Source organism: Moschus berezovskii, chromosome Y, assembly GCF_049115385.1.
Source record: "Moschus berezovskii isolate FMDL1 chromosome Y, NW_MosBer_1.0, whole genome shotgun sequence".
NCBI classification, from domain to species: Eukaryota; Metazoa; Chordata; class Mammalia; order Artiodactyla; family Moschidae; genus Moschus; species Moschus berezovskii.
This window is the reverse complement of record NC_142489.1, coordinates 71,893,126-71,916,775: the sequence shown is the minus strand read 5'-3', so window position 1 is coordinate 71,916,775 and position 23,650 is coordinate 71,893,126. Positions and strand designations below refer to the sequence as shown.

The 23,650-nt window shown below is 42.8% G+C and overlaps 1 pseudogene; it reads right to left on the bottom strand.

Moving 5' to 3' along the window:
• Positions 1-16,313, bottom strand: part of LOC148773155 (serine/threonine-protein phosphatase 2A 65 kDa regulatory subunit A beta isoform pseudogene) — a 150,489-nt pseudogene extending 134,176 nt beyond the window's left edge.
• Between the last annotated feature and the right edge of the window lie 7,337 nt (positions 16,314-23,650).

The window sequence follows — 23,650 nt, the reverse complement described above, 5'->3', positions numbered from 1 at the left end:
TTCAATTATTCTGAAAGGTGACTTTCTTTCCAAGAATTCTTTCTTGAAAAGTTCTTCGTTCATCACTATACAAGTGCCACTCTCATCCCACCAAATAGATTGAAATTGATCACTTTCCACTATATTCCACAATTTTTGTGGAAAAGTGAGTGAAAGAAAATCATTCAGCTCACCTGTTTCAGAGATAGAAAATGTGTAACGAGGACTTTTTATCAGAACTTCCTCAGACAAAGCCTGAAAAGCATATTCTTCAATAAGAGATCGCAAAACCGAATCCCAAGCAAGTGTATAATCATACAAAGGTCTGATGGAGATTTCTGAACCAGTGGATTCATCGTTAGGAGTCACATCTTACATTTCTGAAGAAATATGTGCCATCTCAGAAAAATCTTTCTTCAGATACTTTTCTCATTTTTCTGATTTTACACACAGCAAATTCAAATGCTGCTTGGCTCGCCTAAGGGGGAAACTCCCTAGATCATCACAGTGGTTCTAAAATGCACTGTTCTGCTAGCAGTGAAATGGTAGCTGTGACATCACAAAGTCACTGGTTTCCTAGCAAGTGAAGGGTAGCTGTGACACCACAACGTCACTGGTCTCCTAGAAATTGAAGGGTAATTTTCAACAAGCGTTTACTCCAGCATCAACTTAAAATACAGGCTGCTTACCTAAATAGCAACCAAAACCATAAGCCTGCAAAACCTCATTCCTAAATAATTTTAATACGGATAAATCACATCAGTAAATCTATTTGGTTTCTGAAATAAAAGTGATTCTCGGCGGCTGCCAAGAGGAGCTACCCCATGCCCAAGGCCAGGGCCAACAGGCGAAAGGAGTTACCCCACGTCCAAGTGGCCCTGGCTGCGCGGGCATAGGAGGGCTGAGAGGAACTACTCCACATTCAAGACCAGGAGGGTCACCCGTGAGGAGATACCCCTCATCCAAGGTAAGGTGCAGTGGCTGTGCTTTGCTGGAGCAACCTTGAAGAGATACCCCACAACCAAGGTCAGAGAAACCCAAATATGACGGTAGGTATTGAGAGAGGGCATCAGAGGGCAGACACACTGAAATCGTGATCATAGAAAGCTAGTAGATCTGATCACATGGACCACAGCATTCTCTAACTCAGTGAAACTAAGCAATGCGGTGTGGGGCCACCCAAGATGGGTGGGTCATGTTGGAGAGGTCTGACAGAATGTGGTCTACCGGAGAAGGGAATGGCAAACCACTTCAGTATACTTGCATCGAGAACCCCAAGAACAGTATTAAAAGACAAAAAAATAGGATATTGAATGAGGAGCTCCCCAGGTCGGCAGGTACCCAATAAGATACTGGATATCAGTGGTGAAATAACTTCAGGAAAAAATGAAGGGATGGGGCCAAAGCAAAACCAGTACGCAGTTGTGGATGGGACTGGAGATGGAAGCAAGGTCCGATGCTGCAAAGAGCAATATTGCATACGAACCTGGAATGTTAGGTCCATGAATCAGGACAAATCGGAAGTGGTAAAACAGGAGATGGCAGGAGTGAACGTAGACCTTCTAGGAATCAGTGAACTCAAATGGACTGGAATGGGTGAATTTAACTCAGATGACCGTTATATCTACTGCTGTGGGCAGGAATCCCTTAGAAGAAATGGAGTAGCTATCATGGAGAACAAAAGAGTCCGAAATGTTTTACTTGGATGTAATCGCCAAATGATCAGAATGATCTCTGCTCATTTCCAAGACAAACCATTCAATATTACATTAATCCAAGCCTATGCCCCAACCAGTAACACTTAAAAAGCAGAGAGTGAATGCTTCTATGAAGACCTACAAGACCATTTAGAATTAACACCTAAAGATGATGTCCTTTTCATTATAGGGGACTGGAATGAGAATGTAGGAATTCAAAAATCACCTGGAGTAACAGCCAAAATTGGCTTTGGAGCATGGAATGCAGCAGGGCAAAGACTGATAGAATTTTGCAGAGAGAACACACTGGTCATAGCAAACAACCCCTTTCAGCAACAGAAGAGAAGACTCCACATATGGACATCAACAGATGTTCAACACTGAAATCAGATTGATTGTATTCTTTGCAGCCAAAGATGGAGAAATTCTATAAAGTTAGCAAAAACAAGACGGGAGCTGACTGTGACCCAGATCATAACCTCATTATTGCCAAATCCAGACTTAAATTTAAGAAAGTAGGGAAAACCACTAAACCTTTCAGATATGACCTAAATCAAATCCCTTATGATTATACTGTGGAAATGAGAAATAGATTTAAAGGATTATATCTGATAGATAGAATACCTGATGAACAATTGACGAAAGTTCATGACATTGTACAGGAGACAGGGACCAAGGCCATCCCCACGGAAAAGAAATGAAAAAAAAGGAAAATGGCTGTCTGGGGAGTCCTTACAAATAGCTATGAAAAGAAAAGAAGCGAAAAACAAAGGAGAAAAAAAAAAAGATATAAGCATCTGCACGCAGAGTTCCAAAGAATATCAAGGAGAGATAAGGAAGCCTTGCTCAGCGATCAATGCAAAGAAATAGAGGAAAACAACAGAACGGGAAAGACAAGAAATCTCTTCAAGAAAGTTAGAGATACCAAGGGAACATTTCATGAACAGATGACCTCGATAAACGACAGAAATGATATGGACCTAAGAGAAGAAGCAGATATTAAGAAAAGGTGGCAAGAATACACAGAAGAACTGTACAAAACAGATCTTCACAGCCAAGATAATCATGATGGTGTGATCAAAGACCTAGAGCCAGACATCTTGGAAAGTGAAGTTAAGTGAATATGAAGTCATGTGGGCCTTAGAAAGCATCACTACGAACAAAGCTAGTGGAGGTGACAGAATTCCAGTTGATCTATTTCAAATTCTGAAAGATGATGCTGTGAAAGGGCTGCACTCAATATGCCAGCAAATTTGGAAAACTTAGCAGTGACCGCAGGACTGGTAAAGGTCAGTCTTCATTCCAATCCCAATGAAAGGCAATGTCAAAGAATGATTTAAACGACCGCACAACTTCACTTATCTCACACACTAGTAAAGTCATGCTCAAAATACTCCAAGCCAGACTTCAGCAATACGTGAACCATGAACTTCCAGATGTTCAAGCTGGTTTTAGAAAAGGCGGAGTAACCAGAGATCAAATTGCCAACATCCTCTGGATCATGGAAATAGCAAGAGAGTTGTAGAGAAACATCTATTTCTGCTTCATTGACTATGCCAAATCCTTTGACTGTGTGGATCACAATAAAATCTGGAAAATTCTGAAAGAGGTGGGACCTTTCAGACCACCTGCCCTGCCTCTTGAGAAACCTGTATGCAGGTCAGGTAGCAACAGTTAAAACTGGACATGGAACAACAGACAGGTTCCAAATAGGAAAAGGAGTACGTCAAGGTTGTATATTGTCACACTGTTTATTTAACTTCTATGCAGAGTATATCATGGGGAACGTTGGCTGGAAGAAGCAGAGGCTGGAATCAAGATTGCCTCGAGAAATATCAGTGACCTCAGATATGAAGATGACATCATTCTTATGGCAGAAATCAAAGAGTGACTAAAAAGGCTCTGATGAGAGTGAAAGAGGAGAGTGAAAAAAGTTGGCTTTAAGCCAACATTCAGAAAACTAAGATCATGGATTCTGGTCCCATCACTTCATGGGAAATAGATGGGGAAACAGTGGAAACAGTGTCAGACTATATTTTTGGGGGGCTCCAAAATCACTGCAAATGCTGATTGGAGGCAGGAAATTAGAAGACGCTTACTCCTTGGAAGGAAAGTTATGACCAACCTAGATGGCATATTAAAAAGCAGAGACATTACTTTGCCAACCAAGGTCCATCTAGTTAAGGCTAGAGTTTTCCCCTGGTCATGCATGGATGAGAGTGTTGGACTGTGAAGAAAGCTGATCGCCGAAGAATTGATGCTTTTGAACTGTGGTGCTGGAGAAGACTCTTGAGAGACCCTTGGACTGCAAAGAGATCCAACCAGTCCATTCTAAAGGAGATCAAATCTGGGTGTTCATTGGAAGGACTGATGCTAAAGCTGAAACTGCAATACTTTGGCCACCTCATGCGACGAGTTGTTTCACTTTAAAAGAGTCTGATGCTGGGAGGGATTGGGGGTGGGAGAAGATAGGGATGACAGAGAAAGAGATGGCTCGATGGCATCATCGACTCGATAGCCATGAGTTTGAGTGAACTCCGCGAGTTGGTGATGGACAGGGAGGCCTGGTGTGCTGTGATTCATGGGGTCGCAAAGCGTAGGACATGACTGAGGGACTGAAATGAACTGAACATCCTTTCTCAATGATCCATCGGATGTTGGCAATTTGATCTCCCGTTCCTCTGCCGTTTTTAAAACCAGCTTGAACATCTGGAATTTCATAGTTCACGTATCGCTGAAGCTTGGCTTGGAGAATAAAAATCATTATTTTACTAGCACATGAAATGAGTGCAATTGTGCGGTAGTTTGCACATTCTATGGCATTGCCTTTCTTTGGGGTTGAAAAGAATATTGCCCTTTTCGAGTCCTGTGGCAACTGCGGAATTTTCCAATTTAGCTGGCATATTGAGTGCAGCACTTCTAAAACATCATCTTTCAGGATTTGAAAAAGCTCAACTGAAATTCCAACACCTACACTAGCTCAGTTGACTAAGGCCCCCTTGACTTCACATTCCAACATGTCTGGCTGTAGGTGAGTGATCACACCATCATGATTATCTGCGTTGTGAAGATCTTTTTTGTACAGTTCTTCTGTGTATTCTTACCACCTCTTCTTAATAGTTTCTGCTTCGGTTAGATCCCTACCGTTTCTGTGCTTTATTGAGCCCATCATTGCATGAGATGTTCTCTTGGGATAGCCAATGTTCTTGAAGAGATCTCTAGTCTTTTCCATTCTATTGTATCTATTCTTTTTTTTTGCACTGATCCCTGAGGAAGGCTTTCCTTTCTCTCCTTACTTTTCTTTAGAAATCGGCATTCAAATGGATATCTTTCATTTTCTCCTTTACTATTTTTTCCCTTTTTTTTCAAAGCTATTTGTAAGGCCTCCTCAGTCAGTCATTCATTTTTCACATTTCTTTACCTGGGGATGGTCATGATCCCTGTTTCCTGTCAATGGAAGGTACCTCCATCCATAGATCATCAGGCACTCTGTCAATCGAATCTAGTCCCTTACATGTATTTTGCACTTCCAGTGTATAGTCATAAGGGATTTGATTTAGGTCATATCTGAATGGTCTAGTGGTTTCCTCCACTTTCGTCAACTTCTGTCTGAATTTGACAATAAGGAGCTGATGATCTGAGCCACAGTCAGCTTCCTGTCCTGTTTTTGCTGACTGTATAGAGCTTCTCTAATTTGGCTACAAAGAGGATAATCAATCTGATTTCAGTGTCTACCATCTGATGATGTCCATGTGTAGAGTCTTCTCTTGTGTTGCTGGAAAAGGGTGTTTTCATGACCAGTGTTATCTCTTGGCAGAACACTATTAGACTTTGCCGTGCTTCATTTTGTACTCCAAGGTCAATTTGACTGGTACTCTAGGTGCTTCTTGACTTCCTACTTCTGCCTTCCAGTCCCCTATAATGAAAAGGACATCTTTTTTGAATGTTAGTTTAGAAGGTCTTGTAGGTCTTTACAAATCTTTCAACTTCAGCTTCTTCAACGTTACTGATCAGAGAAAAGTTTTGGATTACCGTTTATTGAATCATTTGCCTTGGAAAAGAACAGAGATCATTCTGTCATTTTTGAGATTGTACCCAAGTACTGCATTTTGGACTCTTTTGTTGCGTATGATGGCTACTCCACTTCTTCAAATGGATTCTTGCCACAGTTACAGATATAATGGTCATGTAAGTTAAATTCTCCCATTCCAGTCCACCTTAGTTCACTGATTCCTAGAATGTCAATGTTCACTCTTGCCATCTCCTGTGTGGCCACTTCCAATTTGCCTTGATTCAAGGACCTAACATTCCAGGTTCCTATGCTATATTGCCCTTTACAGCATGAAACCCTGATTCCATCACCGTCCCATTCCAACTGGTTGTTGATTTTGCTTTGGCTCAATTGCTTCATTATTTCTGGAGTTATTTCTCCACGGATCTCTAGAAGCATATTGTGAACCTACCAAGGGTTCATCTTCCAATGTCCTATCTTTTTGTATTCATGGTCTTCATGTGGTTTTCAAGGCAAGAATACTGAAGTGGTTTGCCTTTCCCTTTTCTAGTGGACCACATTCTTTCAACTTTGGTGAAGGGCTGTCATCAGGTAAAAGGCAATTTCTTCTTGGAGAAAACTCTATTGCAAACCTAGACATTGTATTTAGAAGAGACATTCACCTTGGTAACAACGGCCTCCACTTCACAAGTCCCTGTTGTTTATCCAGTAGTCATGTGAAGATGTGGGAGCTGGAATATAAAGAAGACTGAGAGAAGAAGATTCGATGACTTTCAACTGTGCTGCTGCCGAAGACGCTTCATTTCAGTTCAGTCGCTCAGTCATGTCCAACTCTTTGTGACCCCATCAACATGGCAGGCCTCCCTTTCCAACACCATCTCCCAGAGACCACCCCAACTCATGTCCATTGATTAGCAATGCCATCCAAGCATCTCATCCTCTACCATCCCCTTCTCCTCCTGCCCTCAATCTTACCCAGCATCACCGTCTTTTCCAATGAGTCAGCTCTTCGCATCAGGTGTCCAAACTATTGGAGTTTCAGCTTTACGGTGTTACATTCCAACGCATACCCAGGGCTCATCTCCCTTAGGATGGACTGGTTGGATCACCTAGAAGTCCAAGGGGCTCTCAAGAGTCTTCTCCAAAACCACAGTTTAAAAGCATCAATTTTTCGGCACTCAGCTTTTCTTACAGTCCAACGTTCCCATTCATACATGACCACTGTATAAACCATAGCCTTGACTAGATGGACCTTTGTTGGCAAACGAATGTCCCTCCTTTTTATTATGCTATCTTTGTTGGTTATAACTTTCCTTCCAAGGAGAAAGCATCTTTTAATTTGATGGCTGCAATCACCATCTGTAGTGATTTTGAACCTCCAAAAAATAAAGACTCTTAAGGGTCCCTTGGATTGCAAGGATATTAAGCCAATTGATCCTAAAGGAAATCAACCCTACGTATTCAATCGAAGGACTAATGATGAAGTTTAAACTTCAGTTTTGGCCAGCTCATGCAAAGTGTCAATTCACTGTAAATGTCCATGATGCTTTTAAAGATTGGTGACAGGAAAAGAAGGGAGTAATAGAGGATGATATGGTAGGACCATATCTGAAATACAATGGGCATGCATTTGAACAAACTCTGGGAGATAGTGAACGATAGAGAGGCCTGTTGCACATGTGTCACAAAAGAGTTGAAGACAACTTGTTGAATGAGCAACGACACTCAATGTCTCTAGAGTTGCTTCTTCAAATCACTCTCAGTTCAGTTCAGTTCAGTTCAGTTGCTCAGTCGTGTCCTACTCTCCACGACCCCATGAATCACAGTACGCCAGGCCTCCCTGTCCATCACCAACTCCCGGAGTTCACTCAAACCCATGTCCACAGAGTCGGTGATGCCATCCAGCCATCTCATTCTCCGTCGTCCCCTTCTCCTCCCGCCCCCAAACTTTACCAGCATCAGTCTTTTCCAGTGAGTCAACTCGTCATATGAGGTGGCCAAAGTATTGCAGCTTCAGCTTTAGCATCAGTCCCTCCAATGAACATCCAGGATTGATCTCCTCTAGAATGGACTGGTTGGATCTCCTTGCAGTATAAGGGACTCTCAAGAGTCTTCTCCAACACCACAGTTCAAAAGCATCGATTCTTCGGCGATCAGCTTTCTTCACAGTCCAACTCTCACATCCATACATGACCACGGGAAAAACCATTGCCTTGACTAGACAGACCTTGATTGGCAAAATAATGTCTCTGCTTTTTAATATACTATCAAGGTTGGTCATAACTTTCCTTCCAAGAAGCAAGCGTCTTTTAATTTCATGGTTGCAATCAGCATCTGCAGAAATTTTGGAGCCCCAAAAAATAAAGTCTGAAACTGTTTCCACTGTTTTTCCATCTATTTCCCATGAAGTGATGGGACCAGATGCCATGATCTTTGTTTTCTGAATGTTGAGCTTCAAGCCAACCTTTTCACTCTCCTCTTTCACTTTCATCAAGAGGCTTTTGAGTTCCTCTCCACTTTCTGCCATAAGGGTGGTGTCATCTGCATATCTGAGATTATTGATATTTCTCCCGGCAATCTTGATTCCAGCTTATGCTTCTTCCAGCCCAGCGTTCCTCATGATGTACTCTGCATATAAGTTAAATAAGCAAGGTGACACTCTAACATATATTTAATGAAAGTAATAACAAATATCAACTAAGGTGGTTAATAGAAGATGGTATAATGCATTTTTAAAGAAAATATGGGAACTGTAGGCTCTAAAAGAAACAAATCTTTGAATTGAATAAATTTTAAGTATTAGTGTGAAGGAAGAGACAGGAAGATGGAGGAGGAATAGCACGGGGAGACAACTTTCTCCCCCACAAATTCATCAAAAGAATGTTTGAATGTTGATTAAATCCCACAAAACAAATTCTGAAGGCCGGCAGAGGACATCAGGCACTCATAAAAGCAAGACATTGTCTTCAAAAGGGGGTAGGAAATAACATAAAATATAAAAAGTGAGAGAAAAGAGGGAGGGATGGAGGTTTGTCCCGGAAAGGAAGGTTTAAAAAAAGAGAGAAGTTTCCAGACACTGGAAACACTCACTGGTGACTCTGTGGCAACCCTTGGAACCTGAGAGGGCAACATAACCAGGAGAAACAATAAATAAATAATTAAAATCTACAGACTACGTGCCCAGTAGTAGCTCCGTGGGAGAAGCAGTGCAGCCGCCCACACCCCCCATAGAAAGCTGGGACTGGGCAGGGAGGCGCGGGCTGCATCCCTTAGAGTAAGGACAGGGCCTGAATGCCCTGAGGGCAATCTGAGGGAACTAACTTAAGATAGATAAGCAGACTGTGTGATAGTTACCTCGTGAAATGGCGAAAACCCCCAAGCTAAGACACTTCCAGGCCCACTCAGAGAACAAAGGACTGAACAGTGCTAGCCAGCTGTGGTCAGCCCATCCACCATCCCCAGCTGAGACGGCAGGGGAGGACAGCCAGAGCAGGAAGCAGGCAATCGTGGCACCAGAGAGGCATCTGATACCAAGCTTCAAGCAGGCCTTGTTGCTAACCAAGATTTCTTGGGTTCTGGCCAGTCAATATCGGCCTGAGAGGGTACGCTGGTAGTACGCCCAGAAAACCAAGGAGCAGGGATTGGGGAGGGAATAAGTCACAGTGACTCTGCTGGTCAAACACCTGCTCACCTGAGCTGCTCAGACCAGGAAGGGCAAAAAATTCAGGCCCAACTGAGTCTTAACCTTTGTGGAGTACCCGAACATCAGAAGCTGAGTGGCTTAGACCATGGATGTACATCCAACCCAGCAACAGCCTCGGATTGTTCCCAGCAGAGCAATCTAGAGCCTGTGCAGTGTAGACTGGGACAGCACACATGCCGTGAGCAGGGGTAAACCCAGTGTGGCTGAGACATTGCAAGCACTCCCCACAGATGCCACTGGTATTTGTCTGCAGCTTACCTCCCTCCCCACAGCACGACTGAACAGGTGTGCCTAAAAAAATTGTCTACCACTGCCGCCTTGTGTCAGGAAGGGAATTAGACACCGAAGAGACCAGCAAACAGAAGCTTAAACAGAAGGAACTGCGTAGGAAGAGACAGATGGAGAAGTCTTGAGCCTACTACAAAAATAAGACTGAAAAGCAGAGCCAGAGGCTTAAGTCCAAATCCTGAGAACACCAGAGAACTGCTGTTCTAGGGAACATTAATTGAAGGAGCTCATCAAATGCTTCCATACCTACACTGAAACCTGGCAACACCAAAGGGTCAACAAGTTTCAGAGAAAGACTTTCCACACAAATTCTCCAGCAACACAGGAGAACAGCACTGAGCTTCAATATACAGGCTTCCCAAAGCCACTCCAAACCCACTGATAACTCAAAACTCATTACTGGACACTTCATTGCACTCCAGAAAGAAGAAATCCAGCTCCACCCACCAGAACACCGACACAAGCTTCGCTAACTACGGAAACTGAAAAAGCCACCCATCCAAGGCCACACACAGCAATGAAACTGCACAATAAAGAAAATTCCACAAGCTGCCAGAAGACTGAAAGGCCACCACAAACAGAACAATATAAGCAAGATGAAGAGGTAGAGAAATACTCAGCAAGTAAAGGAACAGTACAAAGGCCCAGCCAAAAAAAAAAAAAAAAGTAAGTTTTAGGGAATCTACCTGATAAATAATTATGAATATTGACAATGAAAATGATTCAAAATCTCGAAAACAAACTGGAATTACAGAAAAATAACCTCTAGATAATGATCGAGAAGATGCAAAAAACATTTAATAAGGATCTAGATGAAATAAAAAAGAGTGACTATATAATGAATAATGCAATAGATGAAATCCAAAACACTCTGGAGGGAACCAATAGTAGAATAATGGGGGAAGAAGATAGGATAAGTGAGGTAGAAGATAGAATTATAGAAATAAATGAAACAGAGAGGAAAAAAGAAAAATGAATTCAGTGAAATGAAGACAATCTCTGAGACCTCTGGGACAATGTTAAATGCCCCAACATTCTAATCATAGAAGTCCCAGAAGAAAAGACAAAAAGAAAAACCATGAGAGAATACTTGAGGAGATAAGAGTTGAAAACTTCCCTAAAATGGGGAAGGAAATAATCAAGTCCAAGAAACACAGAGAGTCCCTAACAGGATAAACCCAAGGCCAAATTCTCCAAGGCAAACATGAATCAAACTAACAAAAATCAAACACAACGAACAAATATTAAAAGGAGCAAGGGAAAACCAACAAATAAAACACATGGAGATTCCCAGAAAGATAACAAGTGATCTTTTACCAAAAACTCTTTAGGCCAGGAGGCAATGACACGACATACTTAAAGTGATGAAAGAAAATAACCTTCAGCCCAGATGATTTTACCCAGCATGGATTTCATTCAAATATGAAGGAGAAATCAAAAACCTTACAAACAAGCAAAAGCTGAGAGAATTCAGCACCACCAAACCAGCTCTCCAATAAATGCTAAAGGATCTTCTCTTGACAGGAAACACAGAAAAGGTACGTAAACTTGAACCCAAAACAGTAAAGAAAATGGCAATGGGATCATACCTATCAATATTTACCTTAAATGTAAATGGGTTGTATGTCCCAACCAAAAGGCAAAGACTGGCTGAATAGATACAAAAACGAGACCCTTATCATGTTGTCTGCAAAAGACCCACCTCAAAACAAGGGACACATACAAACTGAAAGTGAAGTGCTGGAAAAAGATATTCCATGCAAATAGAGACCAAAAGAAAGCAGGAGTAGCAATATTCATATCAGATAAAATAGACTTTAAAACAAAGGATGTGAAAAGAGACAAAGAAGGAAACTACATATTGATCAAAGGATCAATCCAAGAAGAAGATATAGCAATTATAAACATATGCACCCAACATAGAAGCACCGCAATATGTAAGACAGTTACTAACAAGTGTGAAAGGCTAAATTAACAACAGCGCAATAATAGTGGAAGACTTTAATACCCCACTCACACCTATGTATAGATCAACTAAACAGAAAATTAACAACGAAACACAAACTTTAAATGATACAATAGACCAGATAGATCTAATAGATATCTATAGGGCATTTCACGGCAAAACAAAGAATTTCTCCTTTTTCTAAAGTGCACACAAAACCTTTTCCAGGATAGATCACATCCTGGGCCATAAATTTTGACTTGGTAAATACAAAAAAAAAAAAAAAAATTGAAATTTTTCAAGCATCTTTTCTGCCCACAGTGCAGAAAGATTTGATCTCAACTACAGGAGAAAAACTATTAAAAATGCCAGCATACGGAGGCTGAACAACACGCTGCTGAATAGCCAACAAATCATAGAAGAAATCAAAAAAGAAATCAAAATGTGCATAGAAATGAATGAAAATGGAAACACAACAAACCAAATCTTATGGAACACTGTGAAAGCCATGCTAAGGGGAAAGTTCATAGAAATATAGGCGTACCTCAAGAAACAAGAAAATAGTCAACTAAATAACCTAACTCTACATCTAAAGAAACTAGAAAAGGAAGAAATGAAGAACCCCAGGGTTAGCAGAAGGAAAGAAATCTTAAAACTAAGCAGAAATAAATGCAAAAGAAATAAAAGAGACCATAGCAAAAATCAGCAAAACCAAAAGCTGGCTCTTTGAGAGGGTAAATAAAATTTACAAACCACTAGCCAGACTCATCAAGAAACAAAGAGAGAAAATCCAAATCAATAAAACTAGAAAAGAAAAAGGAGAGACCACAATAGACAACACAGAAATATAAAGGATCATAAGAGACTGCTATCACAAAATAATATGCCCATAAAATTGACAACTTGGAAGAAATGGACAAATTCTTAGAAAAATACAACTTTTCAAAACTGAACCAGGAAGACATACAAAATCTTAACAGACCCATCACAAGCACGGAAATCGAAGCTGTAATCAGAAATCTCCCAGCAAACAAAAGCCTAGGGCCAGAAAGCATAACAGCTGAATTATAAAAATTTAGAGAAAAGGTAACATCTATTCTACTCAAACTATTCCAGAAAATTGCTGAGGAAGGGAAACTTCCAAACTCATTCCACGAGGCCACCATCACCCTAATCACAAAACCTGTCAAAGATCTCACAAAAACAGAAATCTACAGCCAAATATCACTGATGAACATAGATGCAAAATTCCTTCACAAAATCCTGACAATCAGAATCCAACAACACATTAGGAAGATCATACATGATGACCAAGTGGGCTTTATCCCAGGAATGCAATGATTCTTCAATATCAGTATATCAATCAATGTAATACAGCACAGTAACAAACTGAAAAAAAATGAATATCTCAATAGATGCAGAGAAAGCCTTTGACAAAATTCAGCATGGATTTATGATAAAAACCCTCCAGAAGATGGGAATAGAAGGAACATACCTCAACATAATAAAAGCTATATACAGCAAACCCACTGCTGCTGCTGCTAAGTCACTTCAGTCGTGTCCTACTCTGTGTGACCCCATTGACCGAAGCCCACCAGTCTCCCCCTTCCCTTGGATTCTGCAGGCAAGAACACTGGAGTGGATTGCCATTTCCTTCTCCACTTCCCTGTGCAAAATCCCATTCATGAATGCCTGTGCAAAACATGTCAAACAAGGGCAATGTATGATCAGACAAAACACCACAAGTTAACAGGCAGTATATGTCATCTTAACATTAAAAACATCAAAAATTACGTATTAACTGGTCTTACTTGTGATATGACATGACTGAGCAACTTAACTGAACTGAATTGAACTGACAGGAAGAAACCTCGTATGGTTTACAATGCTGTTCTTAATTCCTAGGGTTTTAAATCTACGTGATACTAAAAATATCCCAGTATTTTGGTGAGTATTTTGGTACCTAATCGCTCAGTTTCTTATATATTATTTCTGGTATGGGAGTAGTAAGCTAAAGAGGCTCTAATTTTGTCATGCTTGTGGGCTTTTCAGTATTCTTGTGGGAGGCTTCATTAGACTTGTTCTTCATTAAGCCTATGCTAATATGACAAACCCACAGCAAACATTATCCTCAATGGTGAAAGATTGAAAGCATTTCCACTAAAGTCAGGAACAAGACAATGGTGGCCACTCTTACCACTACTGTTCAACATAGTTCTGGAAGTTTTGGGCACAACAATCAGAGCAGAAAAATACGTAAAATGAATCCAAACTGGAAAAGAGGTAAAACCCTCATTGTTTGCCAATGACATGATCCTCTACTCAGAAAACCCTAAAGACTCTACCAGAAAACTACTAGAGCTAATCAATGAATACAGTAAAGTTGTAGGATATAAAATCAACACACAGAAATCCCTTGAATTCCTATATACTAATAATGAGAAAATAGAGAAATTAAGGAAACTATTCCATTCACTGTTGCAACGAAAATAATAAAATACTTAGAGATATATCTACCTAAAGCAACAAAAGGCTTCTTTTTTTTAAATTTCTAGACATTTATTTCTCTGTGAAAAAGGGGGAAAGGGAATAAAATAAAAACTGCACAACTAACACAAAAAACCACCAGGAGGAAGGGAGGGAGGCAGAGGAGATGGGGGAGGGGCCCCCATGCAGCAGCACTGGCTGGCGACCGGGGTGCTCGCCCCACTCCCCACCTGGCAGGAGCGGCCCCGTCCTCCCAGGGCTCTGCTCCGTCCCACACTGTGCGCCCCCAGCCCCATGAGGGGTGGACGTGAGAAGTCGGAGTCCCGGTCTGAGGGAGGAACCGTGCCGGGGGAGGGACCTGGGGTCAGAGCATGTACGGGGAGTAATAGCCAAGGACCCCCACTGTCCCCCCAGGGAGGGGCCTGGCGGGGGAGGGTGGGCACCGTAGGCCAGCGGTGGGTCCTCTTCCAGCATCAGGGGAGAGACAGAACAGTCAGAGCCTCCTGGGCGAAGTACTTGACGTCCACGTCCTGGTCCTGGGTCAGCTTCTCACGGACGGGCTTGACCTCGCTCTGCAGCGTGCTGTTGTCCAGGATGCGCCCGATCTTCTACAGGGACTTGGCCACGTTGAAGCGGACGTTGGCAACAGGGTCCCCGGCCATGTGCAGCACGGTGGGCAGTATGTGCTTGGTGGTGATGTCCTGCCCGCAGATCTCAGACAGCACATTGATACAGAAGAGTGTGGTCATGCGGTGCAGGGAGTTGGCGTCCCCAGACATGGCCAAGACCTTCGGGATGATAGTCGCATGGGCCCACTCCTTCCCAAACCTCTCCACCACCTTCTTGAGGTTGCTGGTAGCCCCCTCGCGGATGGCATAGACATGATCCACAAGCCAGGCCATGCACAAAGATTTGAATTTCTCATCAAACGACTCCACCCCCAGTTGTCCCGCCAGCAGAGGGATATACTTGATGATGGCCAGCCGCACCCGCCACTTGGCATCCTCCGCCAGCTCCACGATGGCAGGGAGTAGGGACTTCAACAGCTGCCTGAAGCCGATCACCTCGTTCATGCAGTCCAGGTTGGAGATGATGTTCAGCCGCACCTCCGGGCACTCGTCCTTCAACTGGGCCAGGAAGAGGTGCAGGAGGTCCTTGATCGTGCTGTCTTTGCCCGGGATCGGAAAGAGGCCCATGATGATGGAGGCCAGGGCTGACTTGACGAGATGGTTGGCATCAGACACCAGCTCCTTGATGCAGGGCAAGATCTGGGTCATGATCACATTCTCCCGACAGTCAGCGGAGAGATTTCCACAGAATTCTTTGACGTTGTGGGAGGCGGCAACCTTCACCTCAGTCAGCCTCACAGTCTTTCATCAGGTTCTGGAAGGAAGGACTCAGGTTCTTCTGGGTGATTTCAGGCCCCACTGCTTTCTGGAGCCCTGTGAACTTGTCGGCCACCATGTAACGGACGCGCCAGGACTTGTCCTCGGTAGCCTGGCACAGGGTGGGCATCACCAGGTCCTCCAGGGCCTCCTGGGGCAGGAATTGGGCGATGTTCACGCATGTCTCCACTGCTAGCAGCCCCATCTCGCTCTTGATGTTGTCCAGCTCCAGCACCTTGGCGAACTCCCCAACCTTGGAGGCTGTGGGTCACAGCACCATGGGGGTGTCATCTGAACATAGGTTCTGGAAGTACTGTTGAAGCTCTGCCTTGATGGCCCTTGACACACGGGGGTAACAGACAGAGAAGAGGCTGCAGGCTGAAGTGTGGGAGGTGAACCAGGCTCCGCCCGCCAGCCACTTCACCAGGGGCACGAAGTGGACCTCAAGGTCGGAGGGGGAGTGCTCATGCGAGATATCCCACAGGGATTCCATTGCCTTATCCAGCACCACCGTCTCCTCCACCGTGGCCAGCAACTTCAGGGGCAGCAGCAGGCAGTGCATGTACTCGAGGCCACCCAGCAGAGTGGTAAAAGTGCCCAGCTGCTCTGCCAGGTCCAAAAGGACCTCGTCCTCATCGTAGACTGTGTCTGTAAGGAAGGGCAGAAGTTTACCGTGGGCCCTTTCGACCCCAAGGATCAAAGCAATGGTGGACAGCTTCTAGATGCTGTTGGGGCAAAGCTGAACATCCTCGTTGTGGAGCTCGTCTATGAGCACTGTGATGGGGTAGAATGAGTGGTTGCTGTTGGCTGCCGCCATCTTGGGCCTGTCCCCTTCCTGTCAAGACTGAGGCCAGTGCCGTGCTAAAACTGGGATAGGGAGGGGTTGGGCTGGGAGGAGGAAAGGAACAAAAGACTTCTATAGAAAACTATAAGACACTAGTGAATGAAATCAAATAGGACACTAATAGATGGAGAAATATACCATGTTCATGGATTAGAAGAATAAATATTGTGTGCCAGGAGCCAGCGAGGGAAATCCTACCCGTGGCAATGGTCAATTGGGGAAGAGGCCTGATGGGCAAAGGCTAATCAGGACTCGAGGAACCCCCTGGACTTACCTGAGCATCTACCCCAAAGAAAACCGGAGTCTGACTGCCTTACTCTTACACCTCTTATCAAGTCCTTTAATACTTACGGGGGCTTCCCCCCAACCACCTATCTCTGAAAACATTAATTCAGAGCTGTAGTTTAAAAGTTCTCCTTGGCTTAATAGGAGTGTTCCAATCCAAGCCCCACTGATAGCTTTCTAACTTGCATGACAAGTTTGTCCGGGCTTTTACAACTATGAATGTGACTGTTTACAGCCTCGAACCATGCAAAGACAGAAAGCCTAATATTCTAAAATACAGGAATTTGTTGAAGAAGTAAAAATCATTAGAATAGTAGTAAAAAAGAGATTTCATTGTTGAATCAATGCTTGCTGCAAAGTTTATCTATTGTATCCTTGGAAATTTATTAATCACAAATAGAGAGTATAAGTAGTAGCCTTTGATTTAACCACATCAGATCTTAAGTTAATAAATTCCTTTCCTGTAGCTCACTACACTTTTGCCTTATAGGAATGTAACTTTGTCATGTGTCTAGCACATGACTTTACGAAAATCACTTTAAAAGAATATAAGACTTTTTCTAGCTAACTAACCTTTGTTAGGAGAGAAGGCCATAAACTGTCAGCAGGCCTCCTGGCCAGAAGATGATGTAAACCACCTAAAACTTTTGTTTATCATGAGATATACAAAAATAAGCCCTGACCCTGATAAGGGTCAAGACTGCAGACCCCGCGTGATTTTGGCGTGAGTCTATACCTCCCTTTCTCTAGTTTTTATGTGCACAACTTAGGGTATAAAAGCAGCACTGGAAAATAAAGTTTTGGGCCTTGCTCACTGAAGCTTGGTCTCCCCATGTCGTTCTTTCTCTTTTTCTGTCCTTTTCTCTATTCTCCTTTTTCTGGTTGAGATCCTTGGAGTGCTGGGCCCTCTGCGTTTATTTATCTGCCTGGGCTTCTAAGACCCACTCGAGGTGGTGCCCTGGTGGGGTGCCTCTGGTGATTCAAGAGGGCGCCTGCGGCCTACGTAAGCAGAGCAAACCCCGTGCTTGGGTTTTCTCTCTCTCTCTCTCTCACTGACGCCGACGCCGTTCATCCCGAGGATATCCTGGGCCATATCGAGACTGGTCCCCGATAATTGTGAAAATGCGTATACTACCTAAAGTAACATACATTCAATGCAATCCCTATCAAGCTACCAACAGTATTTTTCACAGAGCTACAACAAGTAATCTCACAGTTTGTATGGAAATACAAAAAACCGCGAATAGCCAAAGCAATCTTGAAGAAGAATGGAACTGAGGGAATCAACCTGCTGAACTTCAGGCTCTACTACAAAGCCACAATCATCAAGACAGTATGGTACTGGCATAAAGACAGAAATATAGATCAATGAAACAAAATAGAAAGTCCAGAGATATATCCATGCACCTATGGACACCTTTACTTTGACAAAGGAGGCAAGAATATAAAATGGAGAAAAGACAGATTCTTTAACAAGTGGTGTTGGGGAAACTGGTAAATGAATGAAACTAGAACACCCCCTAATATCATACCCAAAAACAATCTCAAAATGGATTAAAGATCTAAATGTAAGACCAGAAACTATAAAACTCCTAGAGGAGAACATAGGCAAAACACTCTCTGACATAAATCACAGCAGGATCCTCCATGAGCCACCTCCCAGAATATTGGAACTAAAAGCAAAATAAACAAATGGGACCTAATGAAGATTAAAAGCTTCTGCACAGCAAAGGAAACTATAAACAAGGTGAAAAGACAGCTCTCAGAATGGAAGAAAATAATAGCCACTGAAACAACTGACAAAGAATTATTCTCCAAAATATACAAGCAGCTCCTGCAGCTCAATTCCAGAAAAATAAACGACCCAATCAAAAAATGGGCCAAAGATCTAAACAGACATTTATCCAAAGAAGACATACAGATGGCTAACAAGCACATGAAAAAATGCTCAATATCCCGCATAATCAGAGAAATTCAAATCAAGATGACAAAGAGGTACCATTTCACACAAGTCAGAATGGCTGCTATCCAAAAGTCTACAAGCAATAAATGCTGGAGAGGGTTTGGAGAAAAGGGAACCCTGTTACACTGTTGGTGGGAATGAAAACTACTACAGCCACTATGGAGAACAGTGTGGAAATTCCTTTAAAAAACTGGAAATAGAACTGCCATACGATCCAGCAGTCGCACTCCTGGCATAAACACTGAAGAAACCAGATTTGAAAGAAACACGTATACTCGATTGTTCATTGTAGCACTGTTTATAATAGCAAGAACATGGAAGCAACCTATATGTCCATCTGCAGATGAATTGATAAGGAAGCTTTGGTACCTATACACAATGGAGTTTTACTCAGCCATTAAAAAGAATACATTTGAATCAGTTCTAATGAGGTGGATGAAACTGGAGCCTATTATACAAAGTGAAGTAAGCCAGGAAGAAAAACAACAATACAGTATACTAACGCAAACAATTTTGAAAGATGGTAATGATGACCCTGTATATGAGACAGTAAAAGAGATACAGGTGTATAGAACAGTCTTTTGGACTCTGTGGGAGAGGGATGATTTAGGAGAATGGCATTGAAACATGTATATTATCACATGTGAAGCGAATCACCAGTCCAGGTTCGACAAATGATGCAGGACGTTTGGGGCTGGTGCACATGGATGACCCGGAAGTAGGATAAACGGAGGAGGGATGTGGGAGGGGGGTTCAAGAAGGGGAGCACGTGTGCACCTGGGGAGGATTAATGTCAATGTATTGCAAAACCAATATAATATTGTAAAGTAATTAGCCACCAATAAAAAAAAATAATAATTAAAAATAAAGAAATAGAATTAGTGTGCAAGTAAAATTTCATCCAAGCAATAAACAGTAAAGGAGCCCTAGTTTCTATGCTAATAGTAGACAAGTGTTTTAATCAAAAATGTTTTGAGACAAATCACATTCATTATGATTGTACAACATTTTTAACATTTATTTATTTTAGCTGAAGCAGTTAAATAATTACAATATTGTAGTGGTTTTTGCCATTCATTGCTAGGAATAAGCCATGGGTTTACATGTGTTCCCCATGCTGCTCTCCCCTCAGGATTAAAGTCTGGCTGAAGAAAATACAATTCTCAAAATTTTTGCTGTGCATTTTTCCCAGTCAGTAGCACAAATTCCCGGAGAAGGCAACGGCAAACCACTCCAGTACTCTTGCCTAGAAAATCCCATGGATGGAGGAGCTGGATAGGCTGCAGTCCGTGGGGTCGCTAAGGGTCGGACACGACTGAGTGACTTCACTTTCACTTTTCACTTTCACACATTGGAAAAGGAAATGGCAATCCACTCCAGTGTTCTTGCCTGGAGAATCCCAGGGACGGGGGAGCCTGGTGGGCTTCTGTCTATGGGGTCACACAGAGTCGGACACGACTGAAGTGACTTAGCAGCAGCAGCAGCAGCACAAATTCCAGGATTTTAAAATAAATGATCCTATTACAGACCTCAGCTTTCAAACTACATTTATAATTTCCTACTTAGGATACTTCTGAATATCAGAGGCTTACTATTAGGTACTAAAATATGAACGAATTCATGTTTCTATAAATCGATGACATCAACTGATAATGCTTCTTTACTTTTAGAAATAAAAAAAAATGGAGGTAGGGAAGGAGATGGTGGAGGAAAATGATGGGGAGACCACTTTCTCTCCCTCAAATTCATCAAAAGAACATTTGAACACTGAGTAAATTCCACGAAACAAGTGAATGCCGGCTGAGGACATCAGGCACCCAGAAAAGCAGCCCATTGTCTTCAAAAGGAGGTAGGAAAAAACATAAAAGATACAAAGAGAGACAAAAGAGATAGGGATGGAACTCTGTCCTGGGAAGGGAGGCATAAAAAAGGGAGAAGTTTAAAAAGTTCCGAACACCAGGAAACACTCTCACTTGTGAGTTCATGGCGAGTTTAGACCTCAGAGGGCAACATAAGTGGGAAGAAAAAGAGAAGAGGGTGTTTGCTTGACCAGTGCGTTCTCCTGGCAGAACTCTACTAGCCTTTTACCCTGCTACATTCTGTACTCCAAGGCAAATTTGCCTCGTACTTTAGGTGTTTCTTGACTTCCTACTTCTGTTTTCCATTCCCCTATAATGAAAAGGACATCTTTTTTGGGTGTTAGTTTTAGAAGGTCTTGCAGGTCTTCACAGAACTTTCCGTTTCAGCTTCTTCAGCATTACTGATCAGAGAATAAATTTGGATTACCATGATATTGAATGGTTTGCCTTGGTAAAGAACAGAGATCATTCTGTCGTTTTTGAGATTGCTCTCAAGTACTGCATTTTGGATTCTTTTGTTGACTATGCTGTCTACTCAATTTCTTCAAAGGGATTCCCGCCCACAGTTACAGATATAATGGTCCTGTGCGTTAAATTCTCCCATTCCAATCCATCTTAGTTCACTCATTCCTAGAATGTCAATGTTTACTCTGGCCATCTCCTGTTTGGCCACTTCCAATTTGCCTTGATTCATGGACCTAAATTCCAGGTTCCTATGCAATATTGCTCTTTACAGCACCGGACCTTGCTTCTATCACCAGACACATCCACAACTGGGTATTGGTTTTGCTTTTGCTCCATACCTTCATTCCTTCTAGAGTTATTTCTCCACGGATATACAGTAGCAAACTGGGCACCTACCAACCTGGGGAATTCCTCATTCAGTATCCTATCATTTTGCACTTTGATGCTGTTCCTGGGGTCCTCAAGGCAAGTACACTGAAGTGGTTTGCCATTCCCTTCTCCAGTGGACCACATTCGGCGTTCTCCTGGCAGAACTCTACTAGCCTTGATCACATTGACTAGTTTCCTGTGATCATGATATCAGTGTGTCTACCCTCTGATGTCCCCTCAAAATACCTACCGACTTATTTGGATTTCTCTTACTTTGGGCATGGGATATCTCTTCACAGCTGCTCCGATGATGTTGTGAAAGTGCTGCACTCAATATGCCAGAAAATTTGGAAAACTCAGCAGTGGCCACAGGACTGGAAAAGGTCAGTCTTCATTCCAATCCCAAAGAAAGGCAATAACAAAGAATGCTCAAACTACCGCACAAATTAATTCATCTCACACGCTAGTAAAGTCATGTTCAAAATCCCCGAAACCAGGCTTCAGAAATATGTGAACCGTGAAATCCCAGATGTTCAATCAGGTTTTACAAAAGGCACAGGCACCAGAGATCAAATTGCCAACATATGCTTGATCATGGAGAAAGCAAGAGAGTTCCAGAAAAACATCTATTTCTGCTTCATTGACTATGCCAAAGCCTTTGACTGTGTGGATCACAATAAATTGTGGAAAATTCTGAAAGAGATAGGAATACCAGGCCACCTGACCTGCCTCTTGAGAAACCTGTATGCAGGTCAGGAAGCAACAGTCAGAACTGGACATGGAACAACAGACTGGTTCCAAATAGGAAAAGAAGTACGTCAAGGCTGTATATTGTCACCTTGCTTATTCATGCAGAGTACAATATGAGGAACGCTGAACTGGAAGAAGCACAAGTTGGAATCAAGATTGTTGGAAGAAATATCAATAACTTCAGATATGCAGATGACACAACCCTTATGGCAGAAAGTGAAGAGGAACTCAAAAGCCTCTTCATGAAAGCGAATGAGGAGAGTGAAAAGGTTGGCTTGAAGCTCAACATTCAGAAAACAAAGATCTTGGCATCTGGTCCCATCACTTCATGGGAAATAGATGGAAAAAAAATGGAAACAGTGTCAGATTTTATATTTTTGGACTCCAAAATCACTGCAGATGCTGATTACAACCAGGAAATTAAAAGACACTTACTCCTTGGAAGGAAAGTAATGACCAACCTAGATAGTATATTAAAAATCAGAGACATTGCTTTACCAACAAAGATTCATCTAGTCAAGGCTATGGTTTTTCCCGTGGTCATGTATGGATGAGAGAGTTGGACTGTGAAGAAAGCTGATCACCGAAGAATTGATGCTTTTGAACTGTGGTTTTGGAGATGACTCTTGAGAGTCCCTTGGACTGCAAGGAGATCCAACCAGTCCGTTCTAAAGGAGATCAAACCTGGGTGTTCGTTGGAAAGACTGATGTTAAAGCTGAAACTCCAATACTTTGGCCACCTCATGCGACGAATTGAATCACTGGAAAAGACGCTGATACTGGGAAAGTTTTCGGGCGGGAGGAGAAGGGGACGACAGAGAATGAGATGGCTGGATGGCATCACCGACTCTGTGGACATGAGTTTAAGTGAACTCCGGGAGTTGGTGATGGACAGGGAGGCCTGGCAAGCTGTGATTCATGGGGTCACGGACAGTTGGACACAACTGAGCGACTGAAGTGAACTGAACTGTGTTGATCAGAGATGGGCACAGGCTTATTGCAGCCAGAGTGCCCCTGAGGAAATGCCTTTAAATTCCATTTGATTGGCTCTTGAATTGTTTGGAATGTCAGGGTGTAGAAGCCAAGCCTTTCCCACCAACATACTATGCATGGGTGATGACATAATGATCTTCCTGTGTGTCTCACCTTCCCTTCTGGTAGTGTCCACAAGTAGTCAATTGATGGGGAGTGATTGAAGCCTGTGGGCCCGCTGTGTCAGCCAGTTGCTGTGCTTCCAGGCCCACATCCTTTACAAACCTGGTACATGGTAAGGGCAACAAGGAAAGGAAGACAAGTGGAAGGCTGGAGTGTTTTTGGGAACCTGAATTTTCCTACTATGAGACTGGTTTTCAGGCCACATGGTCCCTGCGACCTGCCGGCTCGGTGGGGCCATCAGGGACGTTACAGAGAGCGGGGGTTAGGAAGCACCAGTCAAGGTGGTCACCCTCTTCAGGATGGAGGCTGTGGAGGAAGGAGAAACTTTGCAGGAAGGAGAAATAGTGGGGTTCTGGCAAGACCTCCAGCCACTGGAGGAAGACATCATGGAGGAGGTGAAGCTGGTGTCTGTTGGCGAGGAACAGGAGCTGCTGTACTTTCAAGAGCGTGAGGAGAACCCAGAG